We start from the raw sequence: 15,682 nt of genomic DNA on the forward strand, positions 1-15,682 counted from the left end.
AAGGGAGGGAGGGAGGACAAGCGTTCAGGAGAGCCCGTCCTGGGGCAGCACTGTGCCAGCAGCATCCCTGAATTGTCTCACTCTCCCCTCACCCCTCACGCCTGCCCCCATGACACACAAAGCCCTCACAGTCCTGCCCGGACGCTGCACCCGCCTCTCCCAGCCAGACGTGCCCTTCACCTGCCCTCTTTTTTTTTAACATCTTTATTGGAGTACAATTGCTTTACAATGTTGTGTTAGTTTCTGCTGTATAACAAAGTGAATCAGCTATACATATACATATATCCCCATATCTCCTCCCTCTTGCGTCTCCCTCCCTCCCACCCCTCCCTATCCCACCCCTCTAGGTGGTCACAAAGCACCCAGCTGATCTCCCTGTGTGATGCGGCTGCTTCCCACTAGCTATCTATTTTGCATTTGGGAGTGTATATATGTCCATGCCACTCTCTCACTTCGTCCCAGTTTACCCTTCCCCCTCCCCGTGTCCCTGTGCTCTCTTCACCTGATAGCTTCCTACTCATTGTTTTAGGATTTGCCTCCAATCCAAATTTTCCAACGTAGACTTCAGGGACAGCTTCAGGCAAGTTCCGTTTCCCCCTGGAGTCAAGAATGCTCCATTCCCATGCCTGGGGCCAGGCCCAGAGTGGACACCTAGCCAACAGAGTGTAATAGATCAATGCCATCAGCTTCTATTTTGGAGAACGATATTGATCAGGATTTAATGGTAATTATTTGTTTGTTTGCTTGACTCTTCAAAATTAACCCTTGAGTAAGCCCATCCGTACCTGATGCCAAGTGAAGAGACTGAAAGTGAAACAGCAACTCACCATGCCATTTAGTAACCTGATTTCCAGGTTTCCTGCTCACTTCCCAAGAGAGAAAAGCGACCTTTGAATACCTCTCTGTGCAAGTGCTTTCAGTGTTGTCTCGTTTACCCTGATGACACAGCAGCACTGTCATTCCCATGTTATGGCTGAGCGACCTGACTCAGAGAAGTCAAGTAACTTGTCTTAGGGTCACACAGCCAGGAATTGGACTGATTGCCCTCAATCTTTCCCCACACCAGGCTGCTCCCAGATCCAAGAGAAACTAAACTGCTGTTGTGGTGCTCTCTCTCCATCAATGTGGTAACACTACAGAGCCACGCTCCCTTCTGAATTTTATAGGAGCAGGGCACAGGGTAGGTCTCCTAAACCAGCCGCTGCCTGTTGGCTTTCTGGCCTTTTAGAGGGTCTTGTACTGGAAGAATCTGGAGAGGAAGAACATGATCTCCAGCATCAGAAACCCTGAGATGGATTGGTTTGGAGTCTCCTGAAAGCATTGTAAGCAAGAGGCTTCTTGATGTACAGTATCCGGTGGCTGCTGATCTAGCCACAGACAAATCTCAGTTCAGTATGGCCTTTACAGCGGCTAAATAGATTTCAGGTCGTCCTACCTTTGTGGCTTGAGTGGGAGGGAGCTGAAGTCCCTCGTCAGAGACAGGGCTTAGGAGTGAAACCCTGACTTCATGGCATCATGGACCCAGGTTTTTGACACAGACCCCTTGTGTGCTATAGCATTGAAGCACCACCTACGATGATCTCTCCCTTTGGGGGTTGGGGGTGTCAGCCCCTCAGATCCTCTGCTTCTCACCGTGACTATTAGTTGTTGGCTTTCCAACATCCTAAGAGAAGATGGGAAAGGTCTGTAAGGTTGTGGTTTGTTATCTGTGGGGAAAATGGCAATTTTGGAGTAGCTTCTTTATGGGAATCATCCTATTAGAATGGAGGACTGTGAAACAATGGAAGATGTGTATATGGCTTCAGTGGAAATAGATCGGGGAGCCAAGGAACAGTTACCTCTTTACGACACCAGGGGCCTACAGGAAGGCGCGGAGCCGCCAAAGCATTATTTTTCATTTGCCGATGGCTTCGTTTTTGTGTACAGTGTGAATAACTTTGAATCCTTTCAAAGAGTGGAGCTTCTGAAGAAAGAAATCGATCGGTTCAAAGACAAAAAAGAGGTGGCAATCATTGTGTTAGGAAACAAAACTGACCTTTCTGAGCAGAGACAAGCGGACCCCGAAGTGGAACAGCAGTGGGCCAGGAGCGAGAAGGTGCATCTGTGGGAGGTAACGGTCACAGACCGCAAGACCCTGATCAAGCCCTTAACCCTGCTAGCCCGCAAACTCTCCCAGGCCCAGAACAAAGCGAGCTTCCCTCTGCCTGGGAGGAGAAGCAAAGGCAACTACAGCTCTGGGAACTAAACCCTAGGGTGCACAACTGTCGCTTGAATAGTGACTGCCTGGAGGTGTCCGTGAACTCACGTAAAACAGGCCATTTCTATCTAGCTTTGGTCCTTAGGAAACCCCTAGGGAAGTAAGTTAATGCACTTTTAGTTATAATTCAGTTACTATTGCCTGACATGAAGTAATATATTTGTTTCAAACTTGTCCCTGAAATTAGCACCTTTGTTATCTATATTATGTTGGATTTGTCAAGAGAATAAAATAAAGTTTGGGTGGTATGCACATGTTAAAAAAAAAAAAAGCACCAAGGCAAAAATCAACAAATCCACTTCTTCCAGCCCTGGTATTAGGTGAAATGCCGACCAGGGCTTTTATTAGAATTGAAAATCAGACTAACTGTTCCAAATACAGGCCTTCTCTTTTCTTGGCTCCCAAGGAAGCCATAAAGGAGAAAGAGAGACCCAGCCGATGCAGGCTGATGGGAAAGGGGGGCATCCCAGAAGACTGTAGAGTTTTCAGATGTATGAATAATTTGAATAAAAATCGTTGGCAACATGCCATTTCTTCTATGCCAAGAATAGAGTCCTCCCTTTATAAATATCCTCAGGGGAACGACTGTGATGGATAGATGCTGGGGTTTGTAAAGGTGGATCCATTTTACTCAGTGGGTGCCGAGGCACTTGATAAATAAACCGACGATTATAAACCATCCCTTAAAAAGTCAGGAAGGAAAAACAGGAAAACATTCACAGTAGTTTCTAGGAATGTGCTAGTTTTGTTTCCTTCTCCTGTTCTTTTTTTTTTTTTAATTTTTGTAATCATGAAAATATGTTAAAGTGAAAATTAAACTTTATTTTAAAATAAGTGCTTACAATGACTTGCAGCTTTTCAGTTGCCTCCCAATGTGATGCGAAGCAGCCTCTACGATTTGCCAGACAATCCTCTGGAAACCATACAGTAGTCTCATTTGATGCCACGCGTTCCGATCCGCTCTGCTAATATGTAATTTGAAATACTTTTATTTAATTAAATACTTTTCCATACTAAATCAAATCAACTTATTTTAAAAATAGATATACCCTTTTATAAGATAGTTATCTAAAAAGACAAACTCAGCTCAGCCTTTGGGCAGGAGTATCACAGAGTCCTGGTGGGGAGGTTTGAATGGAGAAAGCTCAGTGTCAGCACTGTGACATGCTTTCACGTTTCAGTAATTATTAACGCATCCCGTGTCGCTGGCTCCCAGAATGGTATTTACTCTATGGCTCCGAAGACTTGAGCTCATGGCTTCCATTTCATTTGCCTTTTGACCTACTTCAAATAGGGAAAGGTTGATATCTCAGAATCTTCCAGTTCAAAGTGGTTCCACCCCGAACCTGCCTTGTGACCTCCATCTGAATTTCCTGTCAGCCCAGTACAAGCAAGTGACCCATCCAGGGTAGGGAGCAGTAACTTCCATGATTTTTTTCTTTTAACCATATGTTTTCGTGCATCCTATTATTTAATTTTCGGAGCAACGTGGTGAGCTATTAAGTTCAGGATTTATGCTTTTACGAGTTGAATTGTGTCCGCCCAGAAAGATATATTGAAGTCCTAAGCCCTGGTTACCTATGAATGTGACCTTAATTGAAAATAAATTCTTTGCGTACGTAATCAGATTAAGAGAAGGTCATTAAGTGGCCCTAAACCAAGGTGGCAGGTGTCCTTATGAGAAGAGACAGACACACACGGGGAGAAGGCATGTGACAAAAGAGATGGAGATAAAAGTGATGCAGCTGCAAGCCAATGGGTGTCAAGGATCTATAGCCACCACCAGCAGCTGAAGAGGCAAGGAAGGATTCTACCCAGAGTCTCTATCCATAGGGAATGTGGCCCTGCCAACAACTTGATCTCAGACTCTAGCCTCCAGAGCTGTGAGAGGATAAATTTCTGTTGTTTGTGGTGCTTTGTTACAGCAGCCCTGGGATACCATCCAATCCCCTTTCAGCTTGTTCTATTTATGACAATCACGGTCCACTGGTCACTTCATCTCTTCTCTAGTCCACCAGACCTTCTCTTCTTCACAGTCTCCTCATCTAAGTCAGATTCCAGATTTTAACTTAATAGCACAATGATATTCTAAACTCTTCCTTCCTTCTTCACAGTTTTGGGCCAGCATGGTCAGTGGATCCCACCACCAACACATGGCACCATATGCAAACGGGGGGCCATGCTGCCGGCATCTCACGGTCCACAAAGTGTTTTTCAAGCATCCTTTGTTTTCCTGAGTCCTCTCACCACCCCAACGACCCCTCACTCCCAGGAGCTGGCTGTGCTGGATGCATTGATGTCCCACCTGTAGCCCCTTCATTAGCCTGTGTGCCCATCCTCCAGCTGCTGTCAATGTTGCTGATAAAATCCCACCACTGCTCCCTTCTCTGAAGAACTTTCCTCAGCCAGCAGGAGCACACTGTTTGTTGGCCACCAACTGCAGACCCGCCGATGACTGTCTGATACAGGGGTACAAACAGCAGGTCCCCTTGCCTTAAGGCAGAACAGCAGGTAGATATACTCATTTAATCCCCCAAAGATTTTGTGGCCATTTAGTCAAGTAACCATACCCTGAGCGGAAATAACAATAGACATTTCAAGGGCTGTTTGATACAGGGTCAAGATTGACGCCGATATCCAAGGACCCAAAGCATCACCATGCCACCCCCCTCACCACCATTGGCAAAGGCCATACAAGAATCACGTAGTCACTATTTACAATAGCCAGGACGTGGAAGCAACCTAAATGCCCATCGACAGACCAATGGATAAAGAAGATGTGGCACATAGATACAATGGAATATTACTCAGCCATAAAAAGGAACGAAATTGAGTCATTTGTAGAGATGTGGATGGATCTAGAGACTGTCATACAGAGTGAAGTGAGTCAGAAAGAGAAAAACAAATATTGTATATTAACACATATATGTGGAACCTAGAAAAATGGTACAGGTGAACTGGTTTTCAGGGCAGAAATTGAGACACAGATGTAGAGAACAAACGTATGGACACCAAGGGGGGAAAGTGGAGGGGGGTGGTGGTGGTGGTGGGATGAATTGGGAGAGTGGGATTGACATGTATACACTGATATGTATAAAATGGATAACTACTAAGAAACTCCTGTAGAAAAAAAATACATAAAATAAAATTCAAAAATTCAAAAAAAAGAATCGGGCTTCCCTGGTAGAGCAGTGGTTGGGGGGTCCACTTGTCGATGCAGGGGACGCGGGTTCGTGCCCCAATCCAGGAGGATCCCGCATGCCGTGGAGCTGCTGGGCCTGTGAGCCATGGCCGCTGAGCCTGCGCGTCCGGAGCCTGTGCTCCGCAACGGGAGAGGCCACAACAGTGAGAGGCCCGCGTACTGCAAAAAAACCCAAAAAACAACAACAACAACAAAAAAAATAGAATTGTATAGTCAATATAGTTCTGGCCCAGGTATGCTGCACGGTGGGTGCAGTGAATCAACAGGCCCACCCGTGGTAATTTCCTTGGCCCTGAATATTTTTAGGAGAGAGACACTGAACCACTGGACAAAATCTCACGTTGGTTTCTTGACCTGTAAAGTGACAGTTATTACATAAGAAAGGCCAACTGGCAGGCCTAGAACTTTCACCCCCTGACAAGACAGCAAATGAGAAACAATATTGCATCCAGGGAGAATGACAGAGGGGAGTGCCACCCTCTGTGTCTTGAAACATCCAGGAGAGGTGGTCCCTGTCATGTCCCCTACACAAACTGTATGGGTCACAGCAGAACTTGGAACCTTAGAAACGTAAAAAAACAGTAGCTCTAATTGCAGTTTTGCCCGACGTGGCATCACATCAGGTTAATGCAGCCTTGGGTATGCTGAGTGCAGCTATTGACGGGAAACGGGAGCCCCAGGGAGGACGGGCAGGGGAGATCACCTCATCAGCCCATCTGGTTCATGTCTGACAATCATTCATTAAAGACGTCTCCCCGTCCCAGTCCACCAGTCCAACTGTCCTCCCACGATGTTTCACAATCACTCCTTTTCTTGTTTTTTTTTTTTCTTTCGGTGGTGGGGCAAGGCAGGAACACAGAGAAACAAAGAAATAAAATTTTAGAGCCTTCCCCTCTTTTATCTGGTGTTATTTTCTTTCGATTTCAAATTTTGACATTTCATTTAAAAATTAATTTTGATCTTCTAGGAATCGAGTTAAAAAAGAGTGTGGCTTTATTATAAAAAATAACAGCATAGACTGAAACCCATGTGGGAGACTTTGCCAAGTGACATCATCAGTTTTCCTTCCTGTTTTTGGAAAGAAGAAATTAGGAAACTGAGGCAAGGAAGTCGGTTTCATTGTGTGTGGTCATAGGTGAAGATCTGGTCCAAGCCCAACTGGACTCAGACCCCTGCATCCCTGGGTCCACAGAGGGAGGAGAGATCCAGCTACTCACCTGAGCTCATCTCACCGAGTCCCCAGCCAGCCTGCAGGGCACCACTGAGATCCCCATCTGAGCAAGGGGAGCTTGAGCAATACACCAGGGTCACATGGCAAGGACAGAGATGAGGTGAGACTGGAACTCAGATCTGTCCAGTAACACAGCCTAGGGGTCTCCCCTGCGCCTTTCCTTCCTGCAATCCAAGCATCCATATCCTCGTGTTTGCTTTGCCTGCGAGGCTCCTGGATGGATTCCCAGGCACACATCAGTCGACTGAGCTCACTTTGTCCTCTTGCCGAGGGCCTGGATCTCAGTCCACCCTCATGTCCTTTTCTCTTAAAATGCAGTCACCCGCCAGCATCCACTCCCTCGGGCTCTTCTGGCCACCCCAAAGGGCCCATGCACCAATCATAGCATCCCAGGTTCACCCACTCCTGCTTGAGGGCAAGAGGTCTCTCACATGAGAGGTCCCTCGTGTTCTGGGGCATTTAGCACTGATCCCTAGAGGGAATAGATGTACATTTCAATGATTATGAAACTTTAATGACTAACTTATTGATTATTTTGCAGATATTATGCCTCACAACAACCTTAGGAGGGGAATGCTATTTTTACTCACATTTTATAATGAGAAAACCGAGGCCAAGAATGGTTGAATGATCCATCCAAAATGCAGTTATCAGGGAGCCAAACCAGGCTAGCAGCCCCGGGTCACTGCACAGCCTCCCAGACAAAGTTCAGGTGGCTAGAAGTGTGGCGCCCAGATTCAGGCAGCCTGGGTTTATAGCCCAGCTGTGTGACCTTGGGCAAGTTACTGAACCTCTCTGGTTTTGTAAAGTGGAGACGATAAACATCCTACCTGCTTCACGGGGTCGCCATGAGGATGCACTGACACAGACATGTAAAGTCCTTAGAACAGAGCCTGGCACGTGGGCTTAATATATGTTAGTCGTTATTTTTCTTTTAAGAATTTTTGTTACTTGAAGCATCATAGGAGGTTGAGTAAGAATCTTAACTGAAGTCAGAATTCTAGGAGGTCAAAGTGACTCCTTCACCCTAACTTCCAGCAGACCTCTTTTTCTACAATGTCTATGTTTTCTCTTGCTTTTATCTAGAAAGGAAGAAGGAAAGGATACAAGATGGAAGGAACAGCAATGGTGACGGGAAAGAAGGAATTTCAGTTCCACCTCTTATTTCTTGTCAGGAAGGGGGTGGTCTAGCAGACAAATATACTGATTTAGGGGTCTGACAGAACTGGAATTGGAACCTCAGTATGACCTTGACCAGGTTACTTAATCTCACAACCTTCAGTCCATTCATCTGTAAAACGGGGAAAATAGTACCGGTTTCCCTGGACTGATGGGAAATTAATGACATATATAAAGCATTACCCAAGGGATGGAGACCCAGATGGCCTTCAGCTCTTCCAGCACAGCAGCCAGGGTTCTCATACGTGTCCTCTCATGGACCTGCGTGAGTTTGTCCTAGATAATGAGTGTACTTAATTTGAGAACGTTTGCACCAGAAGTTTCCCCCAGCCACATCCTCACCTCCAGTGGGGTTGGTCCTCAGGCCTGCATCCCCACCAACATGGGGCATCATTGCCACAAGAGGTGGGACAGCTCTACCCCAAACACCTAGAGCCGTGCTTCACGCACGAGAGCCTCCACTTGATGAGTGAATCACCAGCTCTCTGGATGCAGCCCGTCTAACAGGCATGTTGGTTTCACGGACGAGCCTCTGGGAATCAGTGTCACCGGAATCTCTCCAAAGACTTGCTCAGGCTCCCCATTTCTGCATTTGCGATTTGCTGGTTAATATCCTTTGCCATACGTCCATTGACTTCTTGGTGATTTTCAGAAGTCCCTTTGCAGCCTAGATTTAATCCCATGTCAGGTTTTTTGTGTGTGTGTGTGGTACGCGGGCCTCTCACTGTTGTGGCCTCTCCCATTGCAGAGCACAGGCTCCGGACGCGCAGGCTCAGCGGCCATGGCTCACGGGCCCAGCCGCTCCGCGGCATGTGGGATCTTCCCGGGCCGGGGCACGAACCCGTGTCCCCTGCATCGGCAGGTGGACTCTCAACCACTGCACCACCAGGGAAGCCCCCATGTCAGTTTTAGACATTACAAGCACTTTCTTCCGATCTGTCATCCATGAATTTGCCCTGCACGTCCTTTCATTCAAAAGACATCCTCCATTTTGACGTGATCAAATTTATCAGATCACTGAATGGATTTCAGCTCCTCTGAGTGAGTTTCAGCTTTTCAGGTTGCCTCTCATCAGAGAAGCCCTCGGAATGGAACAAGACATTCCACATGTGGTCTGAGAGAATCTGTGGACTGATTCTAAAATCTAAATGCATGGACTTCCCTGGTGATTCAGCAGTTAAGAATCCACCTTCCAGACCTCCCTCGTGGCCCAATGGTTAAGAATCCGCCTGCCAATGAAGGGGACACGGGTTTGATCCCTGGTCCGGGAAGATCCCACATGCTGCGGAGCAACTAAGCCCATGCACCACAACTACTGAGCCTGCGCTCTAGAGCCCTCGAGCCACAACTACTGAGCCCGCATGCCACAACTACTAACGGCCTTGTGCCTAGAGCCTATGCTCCACAACGAGAGAAGCCACTGAAATGAGAAGCCCGCACACCACAAGAAGATTGGCCCCTGCGTGCTGCAACTAGATAAAGCCCGCACGCAGCAACGAAGACCCAATGCAGCCAAAAGTAAATAAATAAATAAATAATCCACCTTCCAATGCAGAGGAGGCAGGTTCCCTGGTCGGGGAACTAAGATCCCACGTGCCTGGGAGCAACTAAGCCCGTGTGCCACAACTAGAGAGAAGCCTATGTGCCTCAATGAAAGACCCTGCGTGCCGCAGCTGAGACCTGACACAGCCAAAAATATTAGATAAATAAATACATATAAAATCTAAATGCAGAACCGCTTTGCCACTGACTCCCGTTATACACTGACTTGTTAGTTTCCATCCACAGTTTCAGACGATTGGGATCGTGTTGAAATTGGATCCTAAAACTGCATGGCATTGCACCACCCCCAAAACAATTAAAAATCATACATGCTGTGTTTTGGTGAACATTTTGATAGGTCTTGGTAATGATAGGCATATTCCATTCTGTATCTTGTAGAAATTGTACAGTGTACCATGACGTATCCCTTACTTGCTCTGTGACCCTGAGCAAGTTCAGCTTCTGGAGGCGCCTCTGCAACAACAGCAGCATCTCGGTCATCAGGCTGCTGTGAGGGGCAAATGAGTTGATACCTGGGAAGCTGTTAGAATAGGGCCTTCCGTGGTAAAACTTGGTGTAAGCGTTTGCTATGATTGTTAGTGTTAAAGCAGCATTACCTCTACCTTTTAAGAGATATTAACATGGAGTCTCAAGCAGTTTAAATAACTTGTCCCAATTGCACTGCTAGTGACAGCAGAGTCAGGGCTGTGTGCTCGTCCCTCGGATCCCACAGCTTGTACCACGTCCGTGATGAGACGTCCAGGAGAGCTGAAATCTGCTTCTCTAGCTGTCCTTCACTGGGCTTGGTCTTTGGCATCTAAGGGCATAGAGAATCAAGGCAACCTCTAATCCCCACGACAGGCATTCAAGCGTTTGAAGAGAGCGCTATGAACCCCTGACCCAAAGGACCTCTTCACCCAGCTAACTAGACGCTTCCTTTAAGGAGGCCTTGTGGTCAAAAAAGAAGTCATCAGTTTTTCTCACCCCTGACCCATTCTCCTTCCAGCCTCACCATCAATCACAGTCAGTGGTGCATACAGACCCACAGTGGCTCAGGCCAAAAGTCTAACCCTCCTTGATCCCTTGTTAACGCTCTCACCTGACACCTGATCTATCCTACGTGCTCCACTATGAAAACAGACCCCACAGCTGCCCGTTTTCATCACTCCACCCTCGGCCGGCCATCGCCACCTCTGGCCCGCCTCTCTGCAATATCTCCCCAGCAGCTCTCTGTGCCTCAGCCTTCCTCGCCTGCAATCCAGTTGCACTTAACAATAAGGTTGATCATTGTAAATGTCAATCAGAGCGCGCTGTTACTCTTCCTAAAAGCCTCCCGTGGTTTCCCATTTTCCTTAGAATTAAACCCAGACATCTACAATGTTCCAGTGATGCGACCCCTGCCACTGTCATCACCCTAATCTTCCTCTGCTCTTCCCATTTCTGTCTCGCTCCAGCAGCACCGCTGGCTTCTCCCAATTCCTTGAACGTGCCTCAGGGCTTCGGCATCTGCTTTTCCCTCTGCCTGAAACTTGGCTCCAGATTGGAGCTTCCTCCTCAACACTCAGGTCTTCAGATGTTTCCTTTTCAGAGAAGCTTTCCGTGACACGCCAGTGGAAACTGTGGCACTATGCTCATTAATTCTCCATCTGTGGGCCACATGGTGTTTTCTTTATCACTTACTGCTACTGGTATGTATTACTACTTTTTTTATATCTGTCTTCCTCTCTAGGATGTACACTGCCTATGAAGAAAGAGAACACCTCTGATTTATCCCAGTTTTGCTTAGCAGAGTACCAAGCCCAGCCTAGCGACTTGTGGGACACACCATAATTCTCTCCCCACCAGTGATATCCACTTGTGAATCCCGGGAATCTGGGACTATATTAGGTCACATGGCGCAGGGGATTTAAGGTTGCAGATGGAATTAAGGTTGCTAATAAACTGACCTTAAAATAAGAAGAGGGCCTCCCTGGTGGCGCAGTTGTTGAGAGTCTGCCTGCCGATGCAGGGGACACTGGTTCGAGCCCTGGTCCAGGAAGATCCCACATGCTGCAGAGAAACTAAGCCTGTGCACCGCAACTACTGAGCCTGCGCTCTAGAGCCCGTGCTCCACAACAAGAGAAGCCACCGCAATGAGAAGCCCGCGCATCGCAACAAAGAGAAGCCCCTGCTCACCGCAACTAGAGAAAAACCCGCATGCAGCAACAAAGACCCAACACAGCCAAAAATAAATAAGTAAAAATAAATAAGTTAAAAAAGAATCAGTTGGTGTTTAAGCCACTGAGTTCATGGTAATTTGTTACGGCAGCCACAGGAAATATAGAACTCATAGCTATTTGCTGAATGAGTTAATGAAGAAATGAGTAAGTGGACAGGATCAGAAGTCCCTCTACTGACGGGTCCCTGTAATTTCTCTGGGTCTGTTTTAGGATTGGGTGCCCAGGGCTGACCCAGATCCACCAACACTGTCTGATGGAACAGAGCAGCTCTCACCCTCTCTTCTGTGTCCTCCTCTATTCATATACTCAGGGGATTCATGCGTTTGATTAAAGGTAGCCACGTGGCACTTGCCTTGTGGGGAACTGGCCGTAAATTCAAATGCTTAACTGGATATTCACATGCCCTTAACCATGCTTCTGCGTCTTCAGTCACATGCGTGTTTCTTTCCCTGAGGTTAATATACATTCATCTCAGTGCAGCCCTACCTTTCTGTTTTTCTTTGTTTTTTAACGTCATCCTGGAAACATCCTCTGGGATGTAACACACAAAAGAGAGTAGAACATCTGGAGTTTTTAAAGGACACTTAACCTTTTGCAATGATGTTACCGTGTCCTCCATGTTACTGGATTCACACAGCTACCTTCAATGTTTTGACATCCCCGTTTTATAGATGAGGGAACCAAAATGCCATTTATTCGTTACCACCTCATTCGCTTTTGCCACTTATTCATGAACTCTTTAATAAGCCCTTACGGAGGGTTGACTGCGTTTGGCACTGTGTGAGCGTCTCACACAGCTGCTGCCACCTGGATGTATTCCAAGTTCTGAGAAGTTAAAATATGAGGTCATGCGCATCTTCGAGTCAGTACAAAAGGTCATTCTTGGCAGAGAGAAGACCAGAAGTCTGGCATCTTGGCTCCCCCCACTGAGCTCCCCCAGAAAGTTTATACTTTCTGATACTTAGGACAGCAACAGCAGCTACAGTCCCAGAACACAAGGCAGCTACTCACCACCTCTAGTCTCGCGCTAACACCGGGTGCCAGAACTCCCCCAAATGAGACCTGAGTTCACGGCCACTTAGGAACATAATTCAAGCCACACATCATGCCCAGGAAGTTCCCACTGGCTGGCCTCTCCATCCTACGTCCCAGGTAGAGCTGACCTTTTCAGAATTTCCCTGATGTGCTGTAGGCTTTTCAGTAATAATTCCCCCAGCCTGTTTTTCCAGTTTGTCAATCAGATTAGGGCTCCTTCCTGATTTGAGTGCAACCCTCCACCTTCCACAGGGTGAAAAGTTAATTTCCTTAATGACTAAGTGTTTTGCCATTCTAACCCAGGGTTTCTCAACCTTGGTGCTATTGTCTTTTAGGCTGGATAATTCTGTGCATTGTAGGATGTTTAGCAGCATCCCTGCCCCTCTGCTCACTCGATGCCAATAGCAACCTTGCACCCCCATCTCCAGTCCCTCACTCCCACCCCACTGTGACCACTAAAAATGTCTTCAGACAATCCTAAATGTCTCTTGAGGAACAAAACCACCCCAGGGCTATTTCCATCTCTGTGCCTCTATTTCGGTTGGACCAAGCAATCTGTATTATTCTCCCTTAGACTGAAAATCCTGTGCTTCCATAACACTCATTCTCTAGTCATGGTTTTACAAAGAAGAGTGGGAATGGGATACTTTATTTATGATTGTGTTGAACAGGAGGCCAGTTTTCATTATGGCAGTGTATCAGTGTTCTCCGGTAAAACAGAACCATTAGGATGTGTGTGTCTATAGCGGGACCTGACCCATGTAATTCATGGAGGTGTAAGTCCAAATCCAAAGGGCAGGCTGGAGACCCGGGCAGATTTGCAGTCCAAGTCCAAAGGCAGTCTGCTTCAGAATTCCCTCTGGCTCAGAGGAGGTCAGTCTTTTTTTTCTTAAGGTCCACCCACGTTATAGAGGGTAATGCTTTACTCGAAGTCCAGTGATTTAAATGATAGTCTCACCCAAAAAAACACCTTCACAGAAACATCCAGAATGATGTTTGACCAAATACCTGGGCACTGTGGTCCAGCCAAGTTGACACCTAAAATTAATCATAACAGGCATCAGTGGATGAATTAATTCACAGCGAAGCGGGGGAGGATGCACTAAAGTGTACCTGGAATTTGTGGCCAGGCTTCCATGATTACCTCCTGAAAGGTCAATAGTATAGATGTCATACTGCGGCCATCAGTGGTTTTCAGACCTGGCCATTACAGTCACCTGCCGAGCCTTGAAAAGATGCCGATGTCAGAGCTACCCTTGGAAAGTCCAATCCACTTGGTCTGAGGCGGGGCTCAGGCATTGATGTGTGGTTAGAGATGCTTAGATATTCCTAGTGTGCAGCCAGGGCTGGGAGCCTCTGGGCTGAATGAACATTTGATCCCCCACCTCACCCACTGCTGGATCGCCCGGTGGAGATGAGCTCGGGCTTTGCAGCAAAGTGCGTTGAGTTTGAGTCCCGCTTCCTTTCAAGGGAGTTAAGAGCCGCTGGGATGGTCGTTTTACCTGAGGCTGTTGGTTAAGAAGATGTTTGGAAAGCACCTCGCTCAGTCCCTGGAGACATAACATCTGCCATATGTCAATATATGTCTGCTCCACCACCAAGCTTGGGATTAACAACTGGGGTGCCCCCTCCCTGTCATTTTAACGTTCCTGTTAAAATATAATAATAATCACACTTTGTCTAACATGTATCAGGCTTTGAGACAGATGCTGTGCTACAAGTAAGCATTATGAATCTTCACAATAGTCCTACGAAGAAGATTCTTATAAATAAGAAAAAGTGAGGTACAGAGAGGTTAGGCAGCTTCTCCAAGGCAGGAGTTATCTGACTCAGAAGGTTAAAGTTTTAAGGAACTTGCTTCAGGAGATGTAAATCAGGGTTACGGCCTCAGGGAAGAAGGAAACAAAAAATGGCATCGTTCCTACATGTCACCATTGTGTACCTAGAAAATCTAAGAAAATAGAAATTAAAATTCTTAGAATTAATATGGGAATTTAGCAAAAACTTGGTGCATATCCCAAACCCAGATATGTTCCTGGTGATTGGCAACATTCAATGGAAATCGTATGTGAAAATAAAGAGCTCATTCAGATACAGCCACCTAAGCAGTGAGATGCTTTTTGCCTGACTGTGCCTGGGCACACTTGGATCGAAACTAATTTATTTAAAAAAAGCTGCTTCAGAGTTAAAAAAATTTTTTTAATTGTGAAACAAAGGTTTAATTGTGAAAAAATCTTATATACATATTTATTTATATATCTTATTATAATATATACATACACACACGCACACACATATATATACACAATTGTATCTATATATATACAATTTTAAAAATAATTGAATGAACACCCATATGACCACCTGGGCAGACACACTCTTAAGGAAGCCCCATGATCTGGCTTTCGTGTGCTTATGTGACTCATTCCTTTGAGCGTGGATAGAACCTGTGACCTGCTTCTAAACATATGGAATATGGCGAAATATAAAAGAGCTTCTTAATATATGTAACAAGAGCTCACACTGACACTCCCAAGACTAAGAAATTCATATCTGGAAAAACAAAAATAATAAATAGATTAAAAGTGATCGGCTTCACTGAGGCCAGTTGAATTTCGGTGCCATATTGGCCAAGTTGGTTTTGGAGTTAGGCTGAGTTATGATACCCAAAGTTGGCAAGCACAGAATAACACAGGCCCTTGCTCACTGTGGAGAGGAACACAAATTAGTAGAATGTTGTAGGAGAGTAGTTTGGCAAAATAGTTCCCGTGTCTTAAAAGTGTGCATAGTCTTTGTTCTAGTTATTCATTTTTAACATCTTTTTTTTTTTTTTTTTTTTTTGTGGTACGCGAGCCTCTCACTGTTATGGCCTCTACCGTTGCGGAGCACAGGCTCCGGACGCGCAGGCTCGGAGGCCATGGCTCATGGGCCCAGCCGCTCCGCGGCATGTGGGATCCTCCCGGACTGGGGCACGAACCCGTGTCCCCTGCATTAGGCAGGCAGACTCTCAACCACTG

At 46.4% G+C, this 15,682-nt stretch overlaps 1 pseudogene; it reads left to right on the top strand.

Annotated features, from left to right (window-relative positions):
- The first annotated feature begins 1,673 nt into the window (after nt 1–1,673).
- LOC116754654 lies at nt 1,674–2,245 on the top strand (annotated as a pseudogene).
- Nucleotides 2,246–15,682: the final 13,437 nt, after the last annotated feature.

Source organism: Phocoena sinus, chromosome 5, assembly GCF_008692025.1.
Source record: "Phocoena sinus isolate mPhoSin1 chromosome 5, mPhoSin1.pri, whole genome shotgun sequence".
NCBI lineage: Eukaryota > Metazoa > Chordata > Mammalia > Artiodactyla > Phocoenidae > Phocoena > Phocoena sinus.